This window comes from Giraffa tippelskirchi, chromosome 1 (genome assembly GCF_054371585.1).
Source record: "Giraffa tippelskirchi isolate mGirTip1 chromosome 1, T2T-mGirTip1v1.2.pri, whole genome shotgun sequence".
Classification (NCBI taxonomy): Eukaryota; Metazoa; Chordata; class Mammalia; order Artiodactyla; family Giraffidae; genus Giraffa; species Giraffa tippelskirchi.
The window spans coordinates 19188030-19213206 of record NC_137275.1 but is presented as its reverse complement, the minus strand read 5'-3'; the positions used below and the strand labels follow the sequence as shown (position 1 = coordinate 19213206).

Below are 25177 nucleotides of genomic sequence, written 5' to 3'. Positions count from 1 at the left end.
TGGACTTGTAACAGTGAAACTTCATGTCCTCCTTTTTTCCATCAGATATTATGCCATACATATTTCCTGTGTTGCTGCATAATCTTCATAGCTAAAGTTTTCATGGCCACCTAATATTTACTGAAGAGTTATACTATAAAAATAACACTGCAGATCTAGTTCTCTCCAGTTTGAAATTCCGAAAAGAAATTCCTAACTGAGTATATATGGCTATTTTTATCATAAGAAAGAAGTTCTCTTCTATAGGGTTGGAGATAATCAGACTTTACCATTTTGCATCTCTCAAGATTTATGTTCATGGGACTTCCTGGTGGTCCAGTGGTTAAGACTCAGTACTCCCAAAGCAGGGGGCCCAGGTTTGATCCCTGGTCAGGGAACTAGATCCCACATGCCACAACTAAGACCAAGGACAGCAAATTTCTAAAAAATGTTTATTCCTTTTAATTGTTGCATGGTATACCCTAATATGAATGCAGGACAGTTTCTTTAAACCATTCAGCTGTTTAAGTTCATCTGAGCAATTTCCAGTTTGGGATTACGACAAGTAAAGCTGCTGTGAACATTCATGTACAGGTTTTCTATGAACATAAATGTTCATTTCTTTAGAATAAATCCCCAAGAGTGTAACTGCTGGTTCAAACCTTACATGCATGTTTTGCTTTATAAAAAACTGCCAACCTTTTTCAGAGTGACTGTTTTACACCATTTTACATTCTCACCAACACTAATGATGCACTTCTTCTGCATCTTCACCAGTACTTGATATTATCACTATGTATTTCGGCCATCCTGAGAGGTATGTAGTGATCTTTCATTGTGGTTTTAATTTGCATATCCTCATGTCTGGTGATGTCATACATCTTTTCGTGTGATTATTTGCCTTCCACAAAAAAGCAAGAGAATTCCAGAAAAACATCTACTTCTGCTTCATTGACTATGCCAAAGCCTGTGACTGTGTGGATCACAACAAAATGTGGAGAATTCTTAAAGAAATGGGAATACCAGACCACGTTACCTGCCTCTTGAGAAACCTGTATACAGGTTGAGAAGCAACAGTTAGAACCGGACACGGAACAACAGACTGATTCCAAATTGGGAAAGGAGTACATCAAGGCTGTACATTGTCACCCTGCTTATTTAACTTCTATGCAGAGTACATCATAAGAAATGCCGGGCTGGATGAAGCACAAGCTGGAATCAAGATTGCCGGGAGAAATATTAACCTCAGATATGCAGATGACACCACCCTTACGGCAGAAAGCAAAGAACTAAAGAGCCTCTTGATGAAAGTGAAAGAGGAGAGTAAAACAGTTGGCTTAAAATGCAACATTCAGAAAACTAAGATCATGACGTCCGGTCCTATCACTTCATGACAAATAGATGAGGAAACAATGGAAATGGTGAGAGACTTTATTTTCTTGGGCTCCAAAATCACTGCAGATGGTGATTGCGGCCATGAAATTAAGACGCTTGCTCCTTGGAAGAACAGCTATGACCAACCTAGACAGCACATTAAAAAGCAGAGACATTACTTTGCCAACAAAAGTCTGTCTAGTCAAAGCTATAGTTTTTCCAGTAGTCATGTATAGATGTGAGAGTTGGACTATAAGAAAGCTGAGCGCCAAAGAATTGATGCTTTTGACCTGTGGTGTTGGAGAAGACTCTTGAGAGTCCTTTGGACTGCAGGGAGATCAAACCAGTGAATCCTAAAGGAAATCAGTCCTGAATATTCATTGGAAGGACTGATGCTGAAGCTGAAACCCCAATCCTTTGGCCACCTGATGTGAAGAACTGAATCCTTGGAAAAGACCCTGATGTTGGGAAAGATTGAAGGCGGGAGGAGAAGGGGACAACAGAGGGTGAGATGGTTGGATGGCATCACTGACTCAATGGACATGAGTTTGAGTAAACTCTGGGAGTTGGTAATGGACAGGAAAGCCTGGCATGCTGCAGTTCATGGGGTCGCAAAGAGTTGGACATGACTGAGAGACTGAACTGATACCCACTTCGATGAAATGTCTGTATGTGTTTATAGGGAAAGCATTCCTTGTGTTTCTACTCTACCTTACTACCACTATTCTCACACTTAAACAGTTCAGAACAGCTCTGACATTCAATCTAATGGAAAAAAACCTTATTTCCTCTTTACTTACATTCACAACACTTCGACCAGAGGTGCGTGGGTTTTTCCTCAATACCAAGCAGTTCTCAGTTCCTCCTGACACCAGCTGGGTGTTTACAGTTTAACTCAGTTCTGACACTGTCGGCTTGTGGGTAGCATCAGATCCCACAGGTTAAGGGCTCAGACTCACAAGGCTGTTGCCCGGCCACTTCAGATACCGATTGCAAGTCCAGGTCTTTACCTGTTCTGACCAACCAGCTGTAAATCAGAGTTTCCCACAACCCTTTCTCAGTTTCCAGTAGTTTGCTAGAGTGGCTCACAGGACTCAGGAGAACAGTTTACTTACTTAATCACCAGTTTAATATAAAAGGGTATGAGTCAGGAACAACCAGATGGAAGAGATGCACAGGACAAGGTATGGGGAGAGGCACAGAGCATCCACCCCTTCTCTGAATGCATCACTCTCCCAGCATCTCTATGTTTCCACCAACCCAGAAGCTCCCCAGACCTTGTCCTTATGGGTTTGTATTGGAGGCCTTCTCTTGTAGGCATGGTCAATTTAATCATCAGTCTTTTATGAGGAATTCAACCTCTACCCCCTCGTCCCTCCTTGGAGATCAGGAGGTGGGCAAAAGTTCCAACCCTCTAATCACATGGTTCCCCTGACAACCAGCTCCCATCACATGATTATCTAGGAGTTTTCCAAAAATCACTTTATTATCGTACACAGATGGGGGAAAGGGAATTTTTATGAATAACAGAAGACACATATTTCACCTTTATTGCTCTAAAGCTATTTCAGAAACAAAAAAATGTAATTATTATAACAAAAGATGACTGTATTGCTCTGTTCAGCTAGAAAATTACAAGTGTTTTAGGAATTATGTGCCAGGAAGGGACAAAAATATTATAAATCACAATACCATGATGTCTTTTGCCCATATTCTAATTTATTACCCTTTCTCTGAGACCTACCCCCTACACACATTGGTGCACTTATGGGATCTCAGTTCTCCAACCAGGGATTGAACCTGGGACATGGCAATGAAAACCCCAAATCCTAACCACTGGGCCACCAGGGAACTCCTCAGTTCTTTATCTTTTATGACTGAACTGTGGTCTTTATAATCTTTATACTGAGTTGGCCAAAAGGTTGTTCAGATATGTTACAGAAAAATCTGAACAACCTTTTGACCAACTCAATATATTCTAAGTACTAGTCCTTTTTCTTTTGTGTGGCTTGCAGATATTTATCAAGTTCGTATCTTGTCTTTTCATCTTCTTTCTAGGTGCTTTCCCAGAACAAAAGTTTTAATTTTGATGAAGTCCAATTTGTCAATTTTTCCTCTTATGAATTGCGCTTTTGGTATCAAGCTCAAGAAGGCTTTGCCTAGCCTGAGTTCCCAAAGATTTTAGCCTGAGTTCCCAAAGATTTTCCCCTATATTTTTGTCTAAAAGTTTCATGTTTTTTATATAAGTCTGTGACTAATTTTGAGTTTATTTTTGCATAAGCTGTGAGGTTTAGGTTGAGATTCTGTTTTTTGGTTTTTTGCCCATCAAGGTCCATTCGCCCCAGCATCATTCATTAAATTGGATCCATCAATATTTTATCATTATGTACTTGGAAAGGAAAAGCTTTCTCTTCTTCCCTTCTAAGTTTGTTGGCTGGAATAATAATTAACTGACATAAAATAGATTAACAGAAGAAAAACAAACATAACTTTGTATGTTCAGGATACCCATAAACACATGAATGCTGGGCTGTGCTTAGTCACGCAGTCGTGTCTGACTCTTGGCGACCCCATGGACTGTAGCCCGCCAGGCTCCTCTGTCAGTGGATTCTCCAGGCAAGAATACTGGAGTGGGTTGCCATGCCCTCCTCCAGGGGATCTTCCCAACCCAGGTATCAAACACAGGTCTCCCACATTGCAGGTAGATTTTTTACTGTCTGAGCCACCAGGGAAGCCCAAGAATACTGGAGTGGGTAGCCTATCCCTTCTCCAGGGGATCTTCCTGACCCAGGAATTGAACGGGTCTCCTGCATGGAGGCAGATTCTTTACCAGCAGAGCCACCCAGGTAGCCCTTAAGACATGAGACTCAGAGGCAATTGAGGCTTACGTACTATTCTACGCTAAGAAGAGGGTAGAGTGTGGGCCCTCAAAGTGGAGGAAGACAAATCATAGGATGAAGAGGAGAGTAAATGTTTACTCTGACGTGCAGATAAGTCCTTCTGATATTAAAAAGTTATCTCTGGTAATTATTTTCCTGGTACAGGCCCCCTGTTTAAACTCTTGTAGACAGTTAAGGAGAAGGTTAAAAAGAAAGGTCTTCCTGACTCTGCTGGGCCTTGATTATTTTCAGCTCAAAATAATCCACATGCGAAAGTAGCAGGTTGTGGGGAAGCCTGCCCCAACCCCCCTATATTGTTCCTTTTTATCCCTCAAAGTTCACTCTTTTCAAATATTAATGTGATTATCTCAGCTTCACGATGAAAAAAATTGAACCCAGAAGGAAGAAATGAGGTACAAGAAACAAAGAGAGGGACTTCCCTGGTACTCTAGTGGTTAACACTGCATGGGACATGGGTTTGATCCCTGATCCAGGAAGTTAAGTTCTCACATGCTCCTCATGTGGCTGAAATAAGTACAATTTCTTTTAAAAAGATATTTGAATCCAAAATTTGAAACCTAAGAAAAGAAAGCAGGGATTCTCTGTTGGCTCAGTGGTAAAGAATCTAACTGCCAATGCAGGAGACGCGGGTCCAATCCCTGAAAATCCCAGATTTTCAATCTGGGAAAATCCCACAGGCTGTGGAGCAACTAAGCCTGGGTGCTGCCACCATTGAGCCTGTGCTCTAGAGCCTGGGAGCCACAACTACTGAAGTCCCTGGCCTAGAGCCCATGCTCCACAGCAAGAGAAGCCACCACAATGAGAAGCCTGCATGTCACAACTAGAGAAAAAGCCTGCCTGCAGCAATGAAGACCCAGCACAGCCAAAAATAAATTATTAAAAAAAGAAAAGGGAATTCCACCATGGTTCAGTGGATAAGACTCCATGCTTCCACGACAGAGGGCATCAGTTTGACGCCTGGTTGGGAAACTAAGATCCCGCATGCTTTGTGATGTGGCCAAAAATTAAAACAAAAAGAAAAATCTTCAATGCGTCAGTGTGATAGAGATCATGTACCGCAAAGAAGCAAAACATGTGAGAGAGAAGAGAGATCAGAGATCAGCTGGTCTGAGCCTCCCTTTTTGCAGATGAGGAAAATGAGGCCAGGAGGCTAGTTGTCCTGCTGACAGTCACTCACGAAGTGTCAGAACTGGACTAGAGCCCTTGGCTCCTGATATCCAGTACAGTGGCCTTCCTGAAACATTCTGCTCCTTCACTCATTTGGTGATTATGGATTGCATGTGTCGTGTATACCCAGAGACTTAACCCATCACCAGATTGATCATAGACAATACTTTTGAAAACTGATGGCTTTGTTTCCTTTCTCGTCAACTCGCCTTTAAGAGAGAGGAGCAAAGAAGAAGGAGACAGAAGGGAAAAAAAGGGAAAGGGAATAAGCTTTAGACAAATATAAAATCATCATTGGAGAAAGCCTAATAATATTTCTACTCCAAAGAGAGGGAAAAAATTAGATTCAGAAAAGCCCATTTTGGGATTTCCCTGGTGTCCAGTGGCTAAGATTCCATGCTTCCAATGCAGGTGGCCTGGGTTCAATCCCTGGTCAGGGAACTAGATCCCACATGAGACGACTAAAACTTGGTGCAGAGAAAGAGAGAGAGAGAGAGAGAAAGAGAGAGAAAAAGAAAGAAGGAGAGGGAAAAAAACCCATTTCAAAACACACAAACAATTCCTTTTAACTGATTTAAACAGTAACTCAGACTCTTACAATTTTATCAAGCTACAGAATAAAACAGCCGATATTAATCTCAGAATGGACATGAAGGATGTTTGAAGAGGGAATGAGTTTTTCTTTAAACTAAATGATCTTTCAGATGGCTAAGATAGACAGTCCCTTCAAGAGAGGGTTCTTTTCTCTTTCTCTTTTTTATTCTAACTTGTCTCTAAAATGAACCATCTTATTTAGGTCATAGTTCCTCAGAGTAACCAGTACAATTCCAAACCATCTTATATGAAGCTGTGTCAGAAAGTAGTACAAATTTATTAGCAGGCAATCCATGAGAAGTTGGCTGACAGTCGGTCAAAAATAAAAATAGCACAAGAGTTTTGGGCCCTAACACCAAGGATTAGTTGCCTTGCCTGCTTACTCAAAAAATCAGCATGTCTCTGAAGGCCAAAGAGATAATAAAAGTCCAGATTCAGCACGAAACCCTGCAATTAAGGACAAGGAGCCCTTGGCAGGGGAGACACAGGGGATCTCAGATGTGTATATTGCTATTGAGTGGAGGTCCTGGTTTGTGGCAGCAAAGGACTTGTCCATACCTTGATGGCAGTTGTTCCAGGCCAATCAGCCAAAGACGACTAGGAACAAACCTGTAGTCAAACACACATGTTGCAACAGGAGAGACTGCACTTGGGAGAAACTATAGGTGTCTCAAAGGAAAGGAGTTACAGGATTGGAGAGAATGCCATACTTAGGTAAAATTTAAAGGAAAATCAAATGTTGTGATAGGATCAAAACAAAGCAGGGTTGTAGGTAAAGGTGACACCATCAGTTGTGGCCTGCCAGGACGTCCCTGGTGGTCCAGTGGTTAAGAATCTGCCTTCCATCAGAGGGGACGCGAGTTCAGTCCCTGGTCAGGGAAGATCCCACATGCCGCAGGGCCACTAAGTCCGTGCACCACAACTACTGAGCCCGAGCACCGAGAGCCTATGCTTCACAACAAGAGAAGCCACCACGATGAGAAGTCATCACACTGCAAGACCCAACTTGCTGCAGCTACAGAAGGCCCACGCCCAGCAACAGAGACCCAGCGCTACCAAAAATCAACAAATAATATACATACTTAGATCTGGCCTGCCAAATTGAACAGGCTCTTGTTTCCTTGGAAACAACAAAGTTAAGGTAAAGGTGAAATGTGGCTCTCAGAAACCATTTTTCTGAAGCTTCTCTGAAGCTGGGTAGAAAATCATTTCTCACATTCCTGCATTTGTGCAATCAGTTACACTTGAGTATGATGGGACTTCTTGCTTGCTTCTACAACCAGTAGAATATGGCAAAGGTGATAAGATGTCACTCAAAGTAAGACCACCTCACTTTGCCTCAGACTGCCTTGCTGTCATACTCACTCCAGATATTCTTCTCACTGGCTTAATGAATCTAATGGATCATTTATTTTTTTTTTATTTTGGAGGTTTTCATTCATTTATTCATATACTTGTGCACTCATTTGAACAAATACATATACGTATAGTGCAAATCATCATATTTATCAGACAAAACAGTGTGCCAGGGTCTCTAGAGGATTTCAGGGTAATATGAGAACCCTTATAATGGTATGCTTGGCTCTCTACCCCAGGAATATTTTGATCTCATAGTTGGAGCTACTCAGCTATCATGTGAGGGCTCGCCCTTGCTAGTGAAACAAAGGAACCAAGCATCCGCATCCACAGAGTGGGCTCAGCTGTGCTGCTGCCCTTGGACTCATTCACTCATTCACTTACTCATTCATCAAATATCTATTAAGGTACAAACATGTGCTTGACACGATTTAAATTCTGGTGACAGAAAAACCAACAGGACATGGCTTCTAGCTTCTAGGGGCTCATGGTCTAGTGAGAGAGTCAGATATCCTGACAATAATTATATTGGGCTTCCCTGGTGGCTCAGATGGTAAAGAATCTGCTACCTACTCCAGTATTCTTACCTGGAGAATCCCATGGACAGAGGAGCCTAGTAGGCTACAGACCATGGGTAGTTCATCCTTATGTGGAGGGTGCTGTTGGAACACAGAGGACCAAGTCTCTCTCCAGATCTGGAGATGCCTGGGAAGACTTCACACAGGAGCTGATTGTGAGCTCCGGAGGAAAGACTGTGAACCCCAGGTAGATAAGGGAGGAAGTGGTGTTCCAGGCAGGGGGGCCTGCGTGTGTAGAGAGAGGGCTCCCTGTGTTCAAGGAGCTGCAGAGAGTCTGGTGTTGACAGGGAGAGGATGGAGATGAGACTTGGAAAGATTGGCTGAGCCAAGACCATGAGGGGTCTTGGCTTCGTTGAACCCTACTTCCAAAAGTTAGTCTCTGGCTTTCTTCCTGGTGACCAAACTCCACCTTCTGTCTCTACCTTGGCTGGTTTGTTTATTAACCCAGTTTCCACTTTTCCTTCTTGAGGACTCACATGTGGCCAAATCACTCTACTTCAGACACCAGCTGTTTCTTCCCTCAACCTCTGCCAGCTGTCTCCAACCATTTCTCCATACTGAAGCTACACAGCTTTCCAGATGCAGAACATTGGATTCTCAAAAGAGACTTCCCTAGTGGCTCAGACGGTAAAGTGTCTGCTTACAATGCAGGAGACCTGGGTTCAATCCCTGGGTCGGGAAGATCTCCTGGAGAAGGAAATGGCAGCCCACTCCAGTACTCTTGCCTGGAAAATCCCATGGACGGAGGAGCCTGGTAGGCTACAGTCCATGGGGTCCCAAAGAGTTGGACATGACTGAGCAACTTCACTTTCACTTTAAGATTATCAGACCAGTGGTCTTTTTAATCCTCTCTCTCTCTCTCTTTTTTTTTTTTTGGTATTAACAGACATGGTGATTTTCTCCTGCAAAACATACTTCCAAGGATGTATTTGCGCTGAAACCCTGTTCCTGTCTTTCCACTTCAACTAACATCAGTGAACTGCTAGTAATTGAGACACCACTGTAGGACTAATGCTGAAACTGCAAACACTGGCTCTCCTTAAACCACAGGTAACAATTTCCCTGTGACTGATCTTGAGGATCTGATCTCAACCAAAGATGCTTCTTTCAATACCCCAGAACCTCAGCTTGACTATTCCTGATGATGTAAATCTCATCTCTCATAAGCAGTCATTCAATTCTTGAAAGTGAAAGTCGCTCAGTCGTGTCCAACTCTTTGCGACCCCATGGACTATACAGTCCATGGAATTCTCCAGGCCAGAATACTGGAGTGGGTAGCTTTTCTCTTCTCCAGGGAATCTTCTCAACCCAGGGATCAAACCCAGGTCTCCTGCATTGCAGGTGGATTCTTTACCTGCTGAGCCACAAGAGAAGCCCTAGAATACTAGAGTGGGTAGCCTATCCCTTCTCCAGTGGATCTTCCCGACCCAGGAATCAAAGTGGGGTCTCCTGCATTGCAGGCGGATTCTTTACCAACTGAGCCATGAGGGAAGCCCCATTTCATTTGCGGACAGCTCCAAATATTAGTTCTTTCTGAAACAGAGTAGAATCTCCCTTTCCGTGATTTTATGTATCCCAGTCCCGGTCTTTGATTACAGAGAATAAATATAATCATGCCTCCACATAACAGTCCTTGAAATATCTAAAGATAATTACTCTAGTTCCAATAGCAGTTTTCTTTTTCTACTTTAAATATTCCACAGACATGGTTTCCATTCTTGGGGGACTAAATGGTCATTTAGGTTATTGGGGTAGACAAAAATTGGATTCGATGTTTAATAATTTTCTCTCCCACTAACTAAGAGGAAAGTCAGAATAGTTTTAGCTTGAGAAAACCCATATGTTATACCCCATAGGGTTATTTTATTAGTGAGTAACTGACCAAACAAACTTAATTATAAATCAATGGGGTAACAAAAGCATTATGGTACAGTCTTAGGATAATTTATTATGTGACTAAAATCTTGCTTTGGAAAAATAAATTATAGAATCTCAGAATGTCAAGATGGACTACAATGCCATTTCTACTAAATAAAAGATCTAGTATGAAAGGAAAACAAACCCCCCAAAACTTCTTGCTTTTTCCCTGTATATCTGAATTGTGGTAGGAAGTAAATTTTTGAATTTATTTCACAAAATTGTCATGGGGAAATACAGACAAAAGGAAAAATTAACAAATGAAAATAGTATTTTCTAACCCATTCACCCCTTTCCCCAACACATATCTAATATGAAATTGAGTACTTTTTATGCTGCCGTTTTGTGATTAATAAATTTTTATTACATATTTTTATCAATAAAATATTTTAATAGAATGATACTCAGATGAATTATAAATTTTTTCCTATAGCTAAATATAAAGTAAATTTAAATCTTTGCTTAATTTGATATGGAGAGCAGTAAAGCCATTTTCAGTGTTTTTCATTTTATTTTTATCTCTGTGAAGTTATTTAATCAGAATCAATTCTTTGTTGTGAAGATTTGGTCACATCTTGCCGCTATCTAATTTTACCACTGATGATTTTGCCACTATAATTTTTTTCTTTTTTCGGCCTTGTGTGGGATCTTAATTCCTTAACTAGGGATTGCACTCAGGCCCTCAGCAGTGAAAGTGCAGAGTCCTAACCACTATTCCACCAGGGAATTCCCTATAATTTCTTTTTATGACCATAATTTCTACCAAATAAAAATTTCCTGGTCATAATTCTGCATATCTAAATTTTGTCAAAAGATTTAGTTAGTAAAGTCTTTTTCTTTTGTCAGTTGAAAATTTTGTTTTGTGTTCATTATTTCTAAGATTTCCTTTTGTTAATTTTTAAGTTTTATTTTCTAAGGGTCAACATTCTTATTAATACAGATCTGAATCTGGTAAAGTCTGACCCAAGCATGTTAAATATTTCAACTTAGAACTGGTTAAATTAGAGAAAAAAATTTAGTATTGTATTACATACCCTCAAAAATAACAATTCAATTAATGTGGCCTTATCTGTTTATGATATCAAAAGGTAGATTTTCTTCTTCTAAATAAAGATTTTAAGATACATTCAAGGTCTCTTTGAATGAAAAAAAATGCACCTTCTAAAAGAAAACATTATAAAATTATACAAAGATTATAAACATTATAAAACATTATAAAATAACGCTGTGGATTACTAGGTATACTTCATTTCAGTTCAGTCGCTCAGTTGTGTCCGACTCTTTGGGACCCCATGGACTGCAGCATGCCAGGTCTCCCTGTCCTTCACCAACTCACGGAGCTAGCTCAAACTCATGTCCATCCAGTCAGTGATGCCATCCAACCATCTCATCCTCTGTCTTCCCCTTCTCCTCCTGCCTTCAACCTTTCCAGCATCAGGCTGAGTATCAGTGTAACAGAAGAGTATGTCACCGATAAAGAAACCTGAAACATGAAAAATTGTAACAAGGCTTTTATTTCATTTACTTCTGGTATTTCATGAATACCAGAGGATGAATTGGATAGTTGGTGATGAAACTTAGAAAACTTATTCCATGAAGCAAACTTAGAAATCTTTGCTCGTGTCTGTCTTCCAATCCTCCTTCAGTGTGTTGAAGAGGTACCAAGTTCTGCCCAATTTGTGGTTAGATGAGCGGTTTCCAAACTGACCGGACTCTCCAGGTAAGGAGTTCCTGCTCACGGTTTCCCCGTCACTAGATCTATGACTCGTCAAGCTTTGAAAATGATCTCAGGCAGTTCATGTTTCATGCTACAAGTAAAGCAGTGAGAAACACAGTACCCCGGCTTCGCACTGCTAAAGAGCATTGTGAACAAAGTGGGTTTTTCACTTACTAAAACAGTTGAACGGGGACTTCCATGGTGGTCCAGGGGTTGGGTGTCTGCCTGCCAATGCAGGGGACGTGGGTTCGATCCCAGGTTGGGGAGGATTCCACATGCTGAGGGGCGATTAAGCCCACATGCCACCACTTGAGAGCACATGCACCACGACTAAGATGGTGATGGTAGCCAAAAATAAATAAATATTTTTTAAGAATAAGGAAGAAAATGCTTTATATACACTAACATATGTAAAATAGAAAGCCAATGGAAATTTGCTGTATGACTCAGGAACTCAAACTGGGGCTCTGTAACAATGTGGAGGGGTGGAAAAGGGTGGGAGGTGGGAGGAAGGTTCAAGAGGGAGGGAACATATGTACAACTATGGTTAATTCATGTTGATGTATGATAGAAATCAAACCAATATTGTAAAGCAGTCATCAATCAATTAAAAATAAATAAATATAATTTTTAGAAATAAAATGCTTTAATAAGTAGGAATCCAGAACAAGCCTGGTTACTCTCACTGTAGCAGTTTATTGAATTGCTGTCCCAATCACTTTTCCCAGGGCCCATTTTGCTATTGACCTTATGTGGTTCTCCCACACGGTTGTGCTTTGGGCCCTGGAATCCACCCACAGCAGCAGTCATCTCAAAGCTCCATTGGCCTGATGCGTGGCTTCCTAAGCTTTCTTAAGTCAATATTCAAAGTTTGCAGTGATGTAAAAAGAGATGTTGGACTTCCCTGGTGCTCCAGTGGTTAAGAATCCACCTTCCAACCCAGGGGATGTGGGTTCCATCCCTGGTCAGGGAACTAAGCCCATGGGCCACAATGAAGACACACCACAGCCAAAATATGAAAATAAAACTGCTCTTGTAGCTCTACAAATTCATGGAGAAATTTAAAAAGGAAAAAAAGAGATGGGATTTTTAAAAAATAAAATGTGTGTCGCTAATTTTGTCATGTGCAGTTTTAGGTGAATCAACTTGATGTCATTCATACCACCAATATTCATTTTGAATTTGGTGTAAGACTGATAATTTACGTTTCTTTCTTAGAAAATACATGAGGAAATTATGAGAGTAACTTTTGATCATTCAGGAGATCAGTCCTGGGTGTTCACTGGAAGGACTGATGTTGAAGCTGAAACTCCAATACTTTGGCCACCTGATGTGAAGAGCTGACTCATTTGAAAAGACCCTGATGCTGGGAAAGATTGAGGGCAGGAGAAGGGGATGACAGAGGATGAGATGGTTGGATGGCATCACTGACTCAATGGACATGGGTTTGGGTAAACTCCAGGAGTTGGTGATGGACAGGGAGGCCTGGCATGCTGCGGTTCATGGGGTCCCAAAGAGTCGGACACGACTGAGAGTCTGAACTGAACTGAACTGAGTGACTACTGAGTGCTTCCCAGGTGGCGCTAGTGGTAAAGAACCTGCCTGCCAATGCAGGAGAGGTAAGAAACTCCAGTTAGACCCCTGGGCTAGAAAGATCTACTGGAGGAGGGCATGGCAACCCACTCCAGTATTCTTGCCTGGAGAATCCCATGCACAGAAGAGCCTGGCGGGCTACAGTCCACAGGGTTGCAAAGAGTCGGACAAGACTGAAGCAACTTAGTACGCATGCACGCAATGACTACTGATATTCAGGATCTTTTCATGTACTTTTGGACCACTTGTATATATTTTTGGGGAAAATTTCTATTTGGATTCTTTGCCCGTCTTAAAATTGGGTTATTTGTCTTTCCCTCCAGCTTCTAGTTGTGTTTTTTAATACTCCAGTTACGAGTTGTTTTTTTTTTCCATCAGATATATGTTTTGCAATATTTTCACATTCTGTGGATTGTTTTCACTCACTTGATGGTGTACTTTGAAGCACAAACATTTTAAATTTTAATAAAATCCAATTTACCTGTTTTTTTCCCCTAGGTGGACCATTTATTATTTCAGAAATAAGCATCCTCTGTAAATTGAAATGGTTAGAATAGTTATTTCTGGATTACTATAATAAATATTTATCAAAACCACCAACCATGGGTGGGAGGGAGGTTCAAGAGCGAGCTGACATATGTCAAGCTGATTCAAGCTGGTGTATGGGAGAAACCAACACAACAGTGTAAAGCAATTATACTCCAGTTAAAAATAAATTAAAAAAAAACACCAACCTTCTCAATAATCATACAGTTATTTCATTCATAAGAACTTCCAAAAATAACTCTTGTAGCAAAGAAAAACAAATTGCACAGGAGAGTTAAGTAATGGTCTATGGAGTAGAGGAGGAAAATTCTGCTATGCGAAACTCGAATGAAGCATTTTTCATCTCTTTTTTTTTTGTAGACTCGTTTCTTTTATTTATTTTTAATTGGAGGATAATTGCTTTATAATATTGTGTTCATTTCTGCCATATATCAACATGAATCAGCCATAGGTTTATGTATGTCCCCTCCCTCTTGAACCTCCCTCTCAATTCCCACCCCATCTCCATTACATTTTTGATTAATATAGTTCATGAAAAAAGCCTCACTTTGCCTTCCTTTTTTTAGTGATTCCTCGGAGATGGAATTCAAGAAACCAAATCTGAGGGGAAAAACTGCTTTCATAATCTCAAGTGTAATACAAACAGGCTTTTTGATAAAAAGCTTTAAAACTTGAAGAGAGGATAAAGGCAAGCATGTATTCCTTTAAACATTTCAATAAATTTGCAAAACTATTCAGCAATTATGCACATATTGTTTATATAATTTTAAATTTAGTTATATAGTTACAACTTCTTAACTTATAATTATACAGTTGATATACAATATTATAGATTACAGATTACAGTATAGTGATTCACAGTATAATTTTTAAAGATTAGACTCCATTTATACTTATCATAAAATATTGGCTATATTTCCTGGATTATACAATTATATCCTTGCAGCTTATTTTATACAGGATAGTTTGTACCTTTTACTCCCCCACCCCTATATTGCCTCTGCCCCTTCCCCCTCCCCACTGGTAACCATTAATTTGTTCTCTATATCTGTGAGTCTGCTTTCTATACCTAAAAATGCAAGAATTTTCATGCTTTGAATATTTTTTCCTGAGTGTGTTAAGGATATTTTGTTCTAGATGATTCAAGACTTCCATACACATATGTAATATATATTGCTGTTGTTCAGTCACTAAGTCGTGTCTGACTGCAACTCCATGGACTGCAGCTCGACAGACTTCCCCACCATCCTCTATCTTCTGGAATTTGCTCAAGTTCACATCCAAGAGGAGTCAGTGATGCTATCTAACCATCTCATCCTCTGCCGCCCTCTTGTCTTTTTTTTGCTTTTAATATATAGTATATAACAGGAATTCTCCATATATTTAACATTGTGGACTCTCCTAACAGTGTCAAACAATGAGAAGTCAAACATGACCACATCTATGTTGTAAGGAGAGTCCTGAGAATCTGCTATGTTTTTGTTTTCTGCTCAGTGCTTCTGATAAGTTAGCAGATGTACACAGCCATAACTTATTTTCAAACATCCGGACTCCCTCCCTAGCTCACCACAATTACATATGTGCCAAGTTCTAAGTAGTCACAGAAAGACTGCAGCTGACCCTTTACTTCTCTCTCATCCTTTTACCAAACCCTTATGTCACTTATGACATTACTTGTTAATATCCCACACTCCAAAAAAAAAAAATCCAGGCACATGGGTTTCCTAAGTTTCACTTAACCAAATAAATTTAAAAATCGATAAAACACTTTAATTCCTTCAACACAAACCAATTTTCACATTCATCAGAACATTTTAGAATTATTCAAACATGAGAATTGAAAATGAGTGCGCTATTTGGAAGAGAACTACTGAACTTATTCTCCAGAAGAAAAAGCAGACCTGAAGCATCACATTGCTGTAACACCTGAAACATGTCGACAAGTTCTTGTCTTCTAAACTTCAATGAAAGTTGCTTGCACAAACGATTTAATGAATGTGCATGCATGTGTGCTAAGTGGCTTCAGTCGTGTCCGACTCTTTGCAACCCTATTCTCCAGGCAAGAACACTGGAGTGTGTTGCCACACACTCCTCCAAGGGATCTCCCCGACCCAGGGATTGAACCCATGTCTCTTGCATCTCCTGCATGATGGAGGCAGGCAGGTTCTTTACCATTAGTGCAACCCGGGAAACCCCTATTTAGGGAAAATCTTCCCCTATTAAGCCAGATATCTGAAGTATTAAGGAAGTCAGAAGCTGAGTCACTTCACTTCTTTCTGTTGCTTCCAGTTGTTAGAATACTGACAACCAACATAAATATATTTAATGTCTCCATGTAGATTCTCAGCATTGAATTGATAGGGTCATATTTTTGAACCGTATACAATGATACTACTTCTGCACACTTGATTGATTCTGCGTATCATACATAAGAAACAGACTGAAAAGAACTAATCTACCATAAATTGCTACTGAGTATACAGTGGCAACAGCCACCGTGGTAGGTGGAAGAAACACAGATCCCAGTGAAAACACAAAGACAAGATCTAGGTCCATGCCCAAGGGTGCTCCCATGTTCAGAAACTTCTCATTGGGTGGACACGTGGTCGTGGTGGAAAGGTCTCCCACAATGCCAGCAGTGTACCCCTCTGCTCTGATGAGAAGAGGCCCTCATAATATTTTGAGGAGCCACCACTGCACTGATCACACCTGATAGTAATAACCAAGCAAGATGTTTTGGGCCTGGGTTCCAATAATATGATACTGACTGTACCAGCATTCCAGCTCCAGTTATGGCTGCAAAGGTTGCACCAATCAACACCGAAGAGCTTTTCGTCATGAAGTTCTTGAGAGAAGGAGTTCTGCTCACTGCCAAAGCAGACGAAGCTGTTAAGCCAATACTTCCTGCTAAGAGTTAGTACGCACAGTGGAATGAATTCTATCTTTCACATACTGAGGCCAAATTATAGCCTTTTCAATAGCTCCAATCTCCTTAGACATTCCCAAGCCATCAAAGCACAAAGCACCAAGACCAACAGCAGCCCTTCCAGCCATAAAAACATCTTCCCATCTGACCAGTTTTAAATGTTTTTCCAATGATATTTCCAAAGTTGCCTACTTGAGTTCTTGGCTAGCTTTCCCATCAGTCGCTCAGTCCTGTCCGTCTCCTTGTGACCCCATGGACTGCAGCATGCCAGGCTTCCCTGTCCATCACCAACTCCCAGAGCTTGCTCAAACTGATGTCCACGTCAGTGATGGCATCCAACCATCTCATCCTCTGTCGTCCCCTTCTCCTCCTGCCTTCAATCTTTCCCAGCGTTAGGGTCTTTTCCAAGGAGTCAGTTCTTCACATCAGGTGGCCCAAGTATTGGAGTTTCAGCTTCATCATCAGTCCTTCCAATGAATATTCAGGACTAATCTCCTTTAGGATGGACTGGTTTCATCTTCTTGCAGTCCAAGGGACTCTCAAGAGTCTTCTCCAACACCACAGGTCAAAAGCATCAATTCTTCGGTGCTCAGCTTTCTTTATAGTCCAACTCTCACATCCATACATGACTACTGGAAAAACCATAGCTTTGACTAGACAGATCTTTGTTGGCAAAGTAATGTCTCTGCTTTTTAATATGCTGTCTAGGCTGGTCATAGCTTTTCTTTCAAGGAGCATGAGTCTTTTAATTTCATGGCAGCAGTCACCATCTGCAGTGATTTTGGAGCCCAAGAAAATAAAGTCTGTCACTGTTTCCATTGTTTCCCCATCTATTTGCCACAAAGTGATGGGACCAGATGCCATGATCTTTGTTTTTTGAATGTTGAGTTTTAGGCCAAAAGACCTCTCCTTGGATCCTTGCAATACTTTATTTCCAGAGTTCTGAAGAAGTTGATTTTCACAACTTTGGCCACTGTTCTCACTTCTTTTATGGAGTAGTGAAATTTTGGATGTCCTCAATCTGCTATTCTGGCACTGCTTCCATTAATTCATCTGTTATATATCCTTTCCTCTTTTCCTTTTTTTTTTTAAACTCAAAGTGGATTTAATAATGACTATTTTAGTACTTAGACTCTCTAGGAGAGTTGGAAAGCCACACTGGGAACTCTCATCCAGGAATTATTTCCAAAATCACACTGCAGAATGGGCTCCATAAAGCTCCCCTTGTTTCTCCTGCTGCTGCTCCTGCTGTCCACGAACCTGCTGCTTTCAGCACTGATGCCATTGATGCTGGAATCTGGATGCTGCTGCTAATACACCACTGCTCTTTTGGAAAAGGAGTACCACCACGGTGGCCACCTGCCCTAGCACTGATCCTGCTGAATCAATTCCATTCACTTCTACCTGTTTCAACATCTGCTATAGGAGAACTCTGACTGATAAAGTTGAGGTCGTAAATCTATGCTCTGGCTGTAAGAGAGGCTGGAAAAGTTTTTTTATTTTTAGAGAAACTTTGTCTTAAGACATTTTTTCCCTGCGGACCATTTTTTGGCATTTATTTATTTATTTTTATTTACATAAGGTTTAATTATGATCAGTGTTCTTTAGAGATAAAATCATAAATAAAGTGACTCAATGTATGATGTGTAGTCCTCTTTTTCAATATTATTATTATTTTTTTAATTTATTCTGTGGACCAGACTTTAAGAAAAAGTCTTCATTGAATTTGTTATAATATTGCTTCTGTCCTATGTTTTGGTTTTTTGGCCTGGAGGAATATGGGATTTTAGCTCCCCAATCAGGGATGGAACTCTCATCCCCTGCATTGGAAGGTGACGTCTTAACCAATGGACCACCAGGGAAGTCCCAGAAATGCTGTGTTTAATGGTAAAGCACTGGGCATGGCCTGGAGTTGAGCAGCAGGGATAAGTAGGTGACCTCCACAGAGTCTCACATGGTGAAGAAGATGAGGAAGGGGGCCATCAGACAGAAGAGCCTCCTAGCCTCAGACACGGCAAAGCCCAGAACGGCACAGGGAAGAGTTGCACTTCAGGGACGGGTTCCTGGCATGGTCAGCAATCAAGCTGCCAAAGACTGTTCCAATGCTGGCTCCTGAACCAGCCACACCAACTGTGGCAGTCCCAGCGCCAATAAACTTGGCCGCTGTGTCAATATCCTGGGAGATAGCACTGGTCTGGGACTCCCGCTTGGCCCCCTAGAGTGGGACACTGCTGTAGGAAGGCTGTTCAGATGGGACCTCTGGCTTCCTCAGGAAGGAAGCAGACACAAGACTGATCAGACTCTTCAGACAAGAGTAGATCGCTCACTGTATCCACTTTTTTCTTAATCTATTTGCCATGAAGTGATGGAAACAGTGACAGATTTTATTTTCTTGGGCTCCAAAATTACTGTGGACGGTGACTGTAGCCACGAAATTAAATGACGCTTACTCCTTGGAAGATAAAGCTATGACAAACCTAGACAGCATATTAAAAAGCAGAGACATAATTTTGCTGACAAAGGTCCATATAGTCAAAGCTGTTTTTCTCAGTAGTCATGAATGGATGTGAAAATTGGCTGAAGAATTGATGCTTTCAGATTGTGGTACCGGAGAAGACTCTTGAGAGTCCCTTGGACTGCAAGAAGATCAAACCAGTCAATCCTAAAGGAAATCAGTCCTGAATATTCATCGGAAGGACTGATGCTGAAGCTCCAAAACTCTGGCCACCTGATTTGAAGAGCTGACTCATTGGAAAAGACCCTGATGCCGGGAAAGACTAAAGGCAGGAGAAGGGGGCAACAGAGTATGAGATGGCATCACTGACTCAGTGGACATGAGTTTGAGCAAACTCCGGGAGATAGTGAAGGACAGGGAAGCCTGGTATGCTGCAGTTTGTGGGGTCACAAAGAGTTGGACACGACTTAGTAACTGAACAACAGAAAGAGCAGGTAAGAGCAGGAGGAATGAGTAGTGCCCCAGGGGTCTGCATGTTTTTCAATCTCCTGTCCTTAGCTCTAGGACTTGGAAAGTTGATTTTTTCTGTAGGACGTTAAGTGGTACTCTTTGCTTCTCACCAAGACTCATGATGGGAATTCCCCAAACATGGGGAGGAAGTCTCTATTTTCCATAAAATCCATACTTGTTCAGTCACTCAGTCATGTTCCACTCTTTTGCGACCCCATGGACTGTAGCCTGCCAGGCTCCTATGTCCATGGGATTTCCCAGACAAGAATACTGGAGTGGATTGCTAGTTCCTTCTCTAGGGGATCTTCCCAGAGGAGGGATTGAACTCCTGTCTCCTGCACTGGCAGGCAGATTCTTAACCACTGAGCCACCAGGGAAACCCATACTATGTCATAATTAAAGAAATAGTGATTTGCACTTTAAATGCTTGCTTACCATAATATATATTGATTACCATAAGTCTTTTACACTTGACCCACCTCCAGTCCCCAATTATTTATGTCATTTATTTTTTGAAGACGTGGGACATTCTAACAGCTGAATTTCCCACAATCTAGATTTGGATCATTGCATCCTCATGGTAGTTTAATATGTGCCTCTATATTTTTTGTATTTCCTGCTTACTGGTGGCTGGATCTAGATGTAGCTGTATTAAGGATTTTCTCTTTGTGGTTGAATATCTTGGTTTCACCATGATGCGTCTTTGTAAAGATTTCTCAGTATTTTTTGTTACTTACAGTTCGTTGGTATACTGAGTCAGTAGATTGTCTTCCAACACTTCTGAAAAAATGTCAGCCATTTCTCTCTTCACTGCCTTTTATTCTGTGCTAGGTCTTTGTTGCCACATGGGTTTTCCTGTAGTTTCCGGTGAGCAGGGAATACTCTCTAGTTGCAGTGAGCAGGCTTCTTATTGTGGTGGCTTCTCTTGTTGCAGAGCACGGGCTCTAGGGCACACGGGCTTCAGTAGTTGTGGCTTCGAGGCTTTAGATCGCGGGCTCAATAGTTGTGGCACATCGGCTTAGTTGCTCTGAGGCATGTGGGATCTTCCCGGATCAGGGACTGAACCTTTTCCTACATTGGCAGGTGGACTCTTTATCACTGAGCCACCAGGGAAGCCCCATATTGCCTTCTAAACTTCCAATCAAACATGTTATATCTACCCACTGTATCCTTTATGTCACTGATTCTCTAAGGCAATTTTCTTGTTTTTGTCTTTCCATACTACATTTTGGATTGTTATTTCTTATTCATCCTTCAGTTCCATATTCTTAAATTGTGCCCGATCTGTGGTTAGACCCACCTTTTTAATTTCATTTATTGTGCTGTTTTGTGTTAAGTCCTGTTTGATTATCAGATCTACTGTCATGTTTTTATAGTTTCCTCTTCCCTGGAGGTATTTTCAAGCTTTTACATTATTTCAACATGATAAGCATGGAGGCCTGATGCTTCCTGGAATTGTACATTGTGTGTGCTGATTCTCACTTATGCTGGTTTTATTATGGATCATTATGTTTGAATAAATATTTGTAGAAACAATCAGAAACCTAGGATGAAATAATGATTTTCATTTGATTCTTTCAAGCTCTTGAGGCCCTTTACTTTTCCTAGCACTATCTTAATCTAAACTCTGAGATTGAAGTTGCCTTAACCTCCCAGATGAGGAACCCAGGTTATCTCCCATCTGGAAAGTGTAGCCCTTTGGAAGCCCTTAGTTTAATGGAGTAATGGGGTATCAGAGTCTCCACTGGGGATTGGACCTACAGTTTTGGCTTCTGTGCCCTTAGTCCAGAGAGGCCATCAAACCCAGATTTGAGTGCTAGGTTTGCTTCTCTCAGTTTTAATCCTCTCTCAGATTTTAGCCAGGTAAATCTCCCGTTACCTTTTCAACTCTTCCAGTTCTCTTGTTGTTGTTCAGTTGCTAAGTCACGTCTGAGTCTTTGCAACCCCATGGACTGCAGCACACCAGGCTTCCCTGTCCTCCACTATCTCCCAGAGTTTGCTCAGACTCATGTCCATTGAGTCGGTGATGCCATCCAACCATCTCATCCTCTGTCATCCCCTTCTCCTGCCTTCAATATTTCTTAGCATTAGGGTCTTTTCCAATGAGTCGGCTCTTCGCATTGGATGGCCAAAAGTATTGGAGGTTCAGCTTCAGCATCAGCATCAGTCCTTCCAATGAATATTCAGGGTTGATTTCCTTTAGGACTGGTGTGAACTCCTTGCTGTCCAAGGGACTCTCAAGAGTTTTCTCCAATACCACAGTTCAAAAGCATCAATTCTTCAGCATTCAGCCTTCTTTATGGTCCAACTCTCACATCCATACATGACTACTGGAAAGACCATAGATTTGACTAGATGTACCTTTTTCATCAAAGATGTTCCTGCTTTTTAATGCGATGTCTAGGTATGCGATGTCTGTCACAGCTTTTCTTCCAGTGAGCAAGCTTCTTTTAATTTCACGGCTGCAGTCACCATCCATATAGTGACTTTGGAGCCCAAGAAAATAAAATCTGCCACTGTTTTCATTTTTTCCCCATCTATTTGCTACGAAGTGATGGAACTAGATGCCATGATCTTAGTTCTCTTAACAAGACTTTTAAAATTTTTTTATCCTGCTTAATTCTCTTTAGAAGGATTGAACTATTTAGGCCATAGTTGCTGAATGCAGAGGCAAGTAAATACTTTTTGAAAAATTATACATGAATACATTTTATTACACTTTTATTGTTTTTTCTCCAGATGTTATTAATCCTTTTTTCTTTTTTAATGGACAGTTTGTGGCAACCCTGCATTGAGCAACTATTGGTACCATTTTTCCAATAGCATTTGCTCACTTAGTGTCTCTGCATCACATTTTGGTAATTGTCAAAAGATATAAAACTTTTAAAATTACTTTCACATTTGTTATGGTGATCTGCTAACAGTGTTCCTCAATTTAAAACTTGTAATTGTTTTGGGCATGGGGAACCATGCCCATTTAAGAATGCAATCAATAAATGTTTTTTGTTTTTTTTAATAATTATTTGCACTGGGTCTTTGTTGCTGTACATGTCTTTCTCATTGCAGTGGCTTCTCTTATTGTGGAGCATGGGCTCTAGGACACATGGGCTTCAGCAGTTGTGGTGCGTAGGCTCCGTTGCCTGGCAATATGTGGAATCTTTCAGGACCAGGGATCAAACCCGTGTTGCCTGCAATGGCAGGCAGATTCTTAACCACTGGACCACCAGGAGAGTCCTAAGGTGTGTATTCTGATTGCTCCTCTGACCGTCTAGTCCCCCATCTCTCTCCCTCTCCTCAGGCCTCTCTGCTGTTTGAGACAACAGTATTGAAATTAGGTCAGTTAACAAGCCTACAGTAGCCTCTAAGTGTTCAGGTGAAATCAAGAGTTACACATCTCTCAGTTTAAACCAAAAGCTAAACATGATTAAGCTTCATGAGGAAGGCATGTCCAAAACTGAGATAGGCTTTAATAGTGCACCTCTTGCATCAAACAGCCAAGTTGTGAATGCAAAGGAAAAGTTCTTGAAGAAAATTAGAAGTGCTACTCCAGTGAACACATGACTGATAAGAAAGCCAAACAACCTTGCTGTTGTTATGGAGAAAATCTGAGTGGTCTGGACAGAAGACCAAACCAGCCACAAGAGTCTCTCAAGCCAGAGCCTACTCCAGAGCAAAGTCCTAACTCTCTTCAGTTCTCTGAAGGTCAAGAGAGGTGAGGAAGCTGCAGAAAAAAAGTTTGAAGCCAGCAGAGGCTGGTTTTTGATGTTTAAGGAAAGAAGCCATCTCCTATGATCTATAAATGGCCACAGCCTAGAGGACAGCACATCTGTTGACAACATGGTTTCCTATTTTAAGTCCACTGTTGAGAGAACTACTCCTCAGAAGAGACAATTCCTTTCAAAGTATTACTGCTCATTGACAATGCACCCAAGAGCTCTGATGGAGATGCACAATGAGATAATTGCTATTTTCATGACTGCTAACACAGCACCCATTCTGCAGCCCACAGGTCAAGGAGTAGTTTCGATTTCAAGTCTTACTGAAGAAATCCGTTTCGTAAGGCTATTGTTGTTGTTCACTCGCTCAGTGGTATCTCTTTGTGAATCTATGGACTGCAGCATGCCAGGTCTCCCTGTCCTTCACCATCTCCCGGAGCTTGCTCAAACTCACATCCATCAAGTTGGCAATGCCATCCAACCATCATATCTTCTGTCATCCCCTTCTCCTCCTGCCTTCAGCTTCCCCAGTATCAGGGTCTTTTCCAATGAGTGAGCTCTTTGCATCTGGTGGCCAAAGTATTGGAGCTTCAGCTTCAACATCAGCCCCTGCAATGTCCATCCTCATAAGGCTATAGCTGTCATGCTTTGTGATTCCTCTGATGGATATGGGCAAAGACAATTGAAAACCTTGTCGAAAAGATCCACCATTCTAGATGCCATTAAAGAACATATGTGCTTCATGAGGTCAAAATGTCAGATGCCAGTTTGGAAGAAGTTTATTCCAGCTCTCATGGGTTCATGACTTCAGCAGGGAGATGTGATGGAAATGACAAGAGATTTAGAATTGTAAGTGAAGTCTGAGGATATGTCTGAATTACTGCAGTCTCATAATACAACAGAAGAGGAATTGCTTCTTATAAACAAATGAAGTGGTTTCTTGAGATGTAAACTATTCCCGTTGAAGATTCTGTGAAAATTGTTGAAATGACAACAAAGAATTTAGAATATGACATAAACTTAGTTGGTAAAGCAGTGGCAGAGTTTGAGAGGATTGACTCCAATTCTGAAAGAAGTTCTACTGTGAGTAAATGATATAAACAGCATTAAGAGCTATAGAGAAATTGATCATGAAAGGAAGAATCATTCAATATGGCAAACCTCATTTTTGTCCCCAGCCTTCAGCAACCACCACTCTGATCAGTCAGCAGCATCAACATTGAGGCAAAACCCTCCAGCAGCAAGACTACTTGCTGAAGGCTCCGATGATGGTTAGAGCTTTTTAGCAATATTTTTAAATTAAGGTGTACACATTTTTTAGACATAATGCTATTACACACTTAGTCGACTATAGTGTAAACATAAGTTTTATATGCACTGGGAAACCAAAGGATTTGTGTGACTCACCTTATTGCTTGAGATAATCTGAAACAGTACCTGCAGTATTTCCAAGGTATGCCTGAATGCCTTTTATATTTCATGGAGTTATATATAGGTACATCTGGATACTGTTTACACTATAGGTAGGAGTGCACTAATGCACAGAAACGTAAATATGTATTGCAAATTCAAAAAAGAATAGGGTATGATCTTAGCAGTGATTTATGGAGTAATTTTGAGAAACTTTAACATCTTCACATAGTGCTTTTTCTTTCCTATGGCAACTCCTAAATGGAGTTAATAAACTGTGATGGTTGCTCTTAAGTTATACGATAAAAGTCTCCATATTTTCCCATGAAATTGTCAAAGAGAACAGCAATTAATGCCTGTATTATTTCCTGGCAGTCCAGTGGTTAAGACTCTGGTGCCAATGCAGGGGGCACAGTTTGATCTCTGGTTATCAGATAAC

General features: G+C 41.0%; 1 pseudogene; it reads right to left on the bottom strand.

Moving 5' to 3' along the window:
• Positions 1-15987: 15987 nt before the first annotated feature.
• LOC145538682 (growth hormone-inducible transmembrane protein pseudogene) lies at positions 15988-16862 on the bottom strand (annotated as a pseudogene).
• Between the last annotated feature and the right edge of the window lie 8315 nt (positions 16863-25177).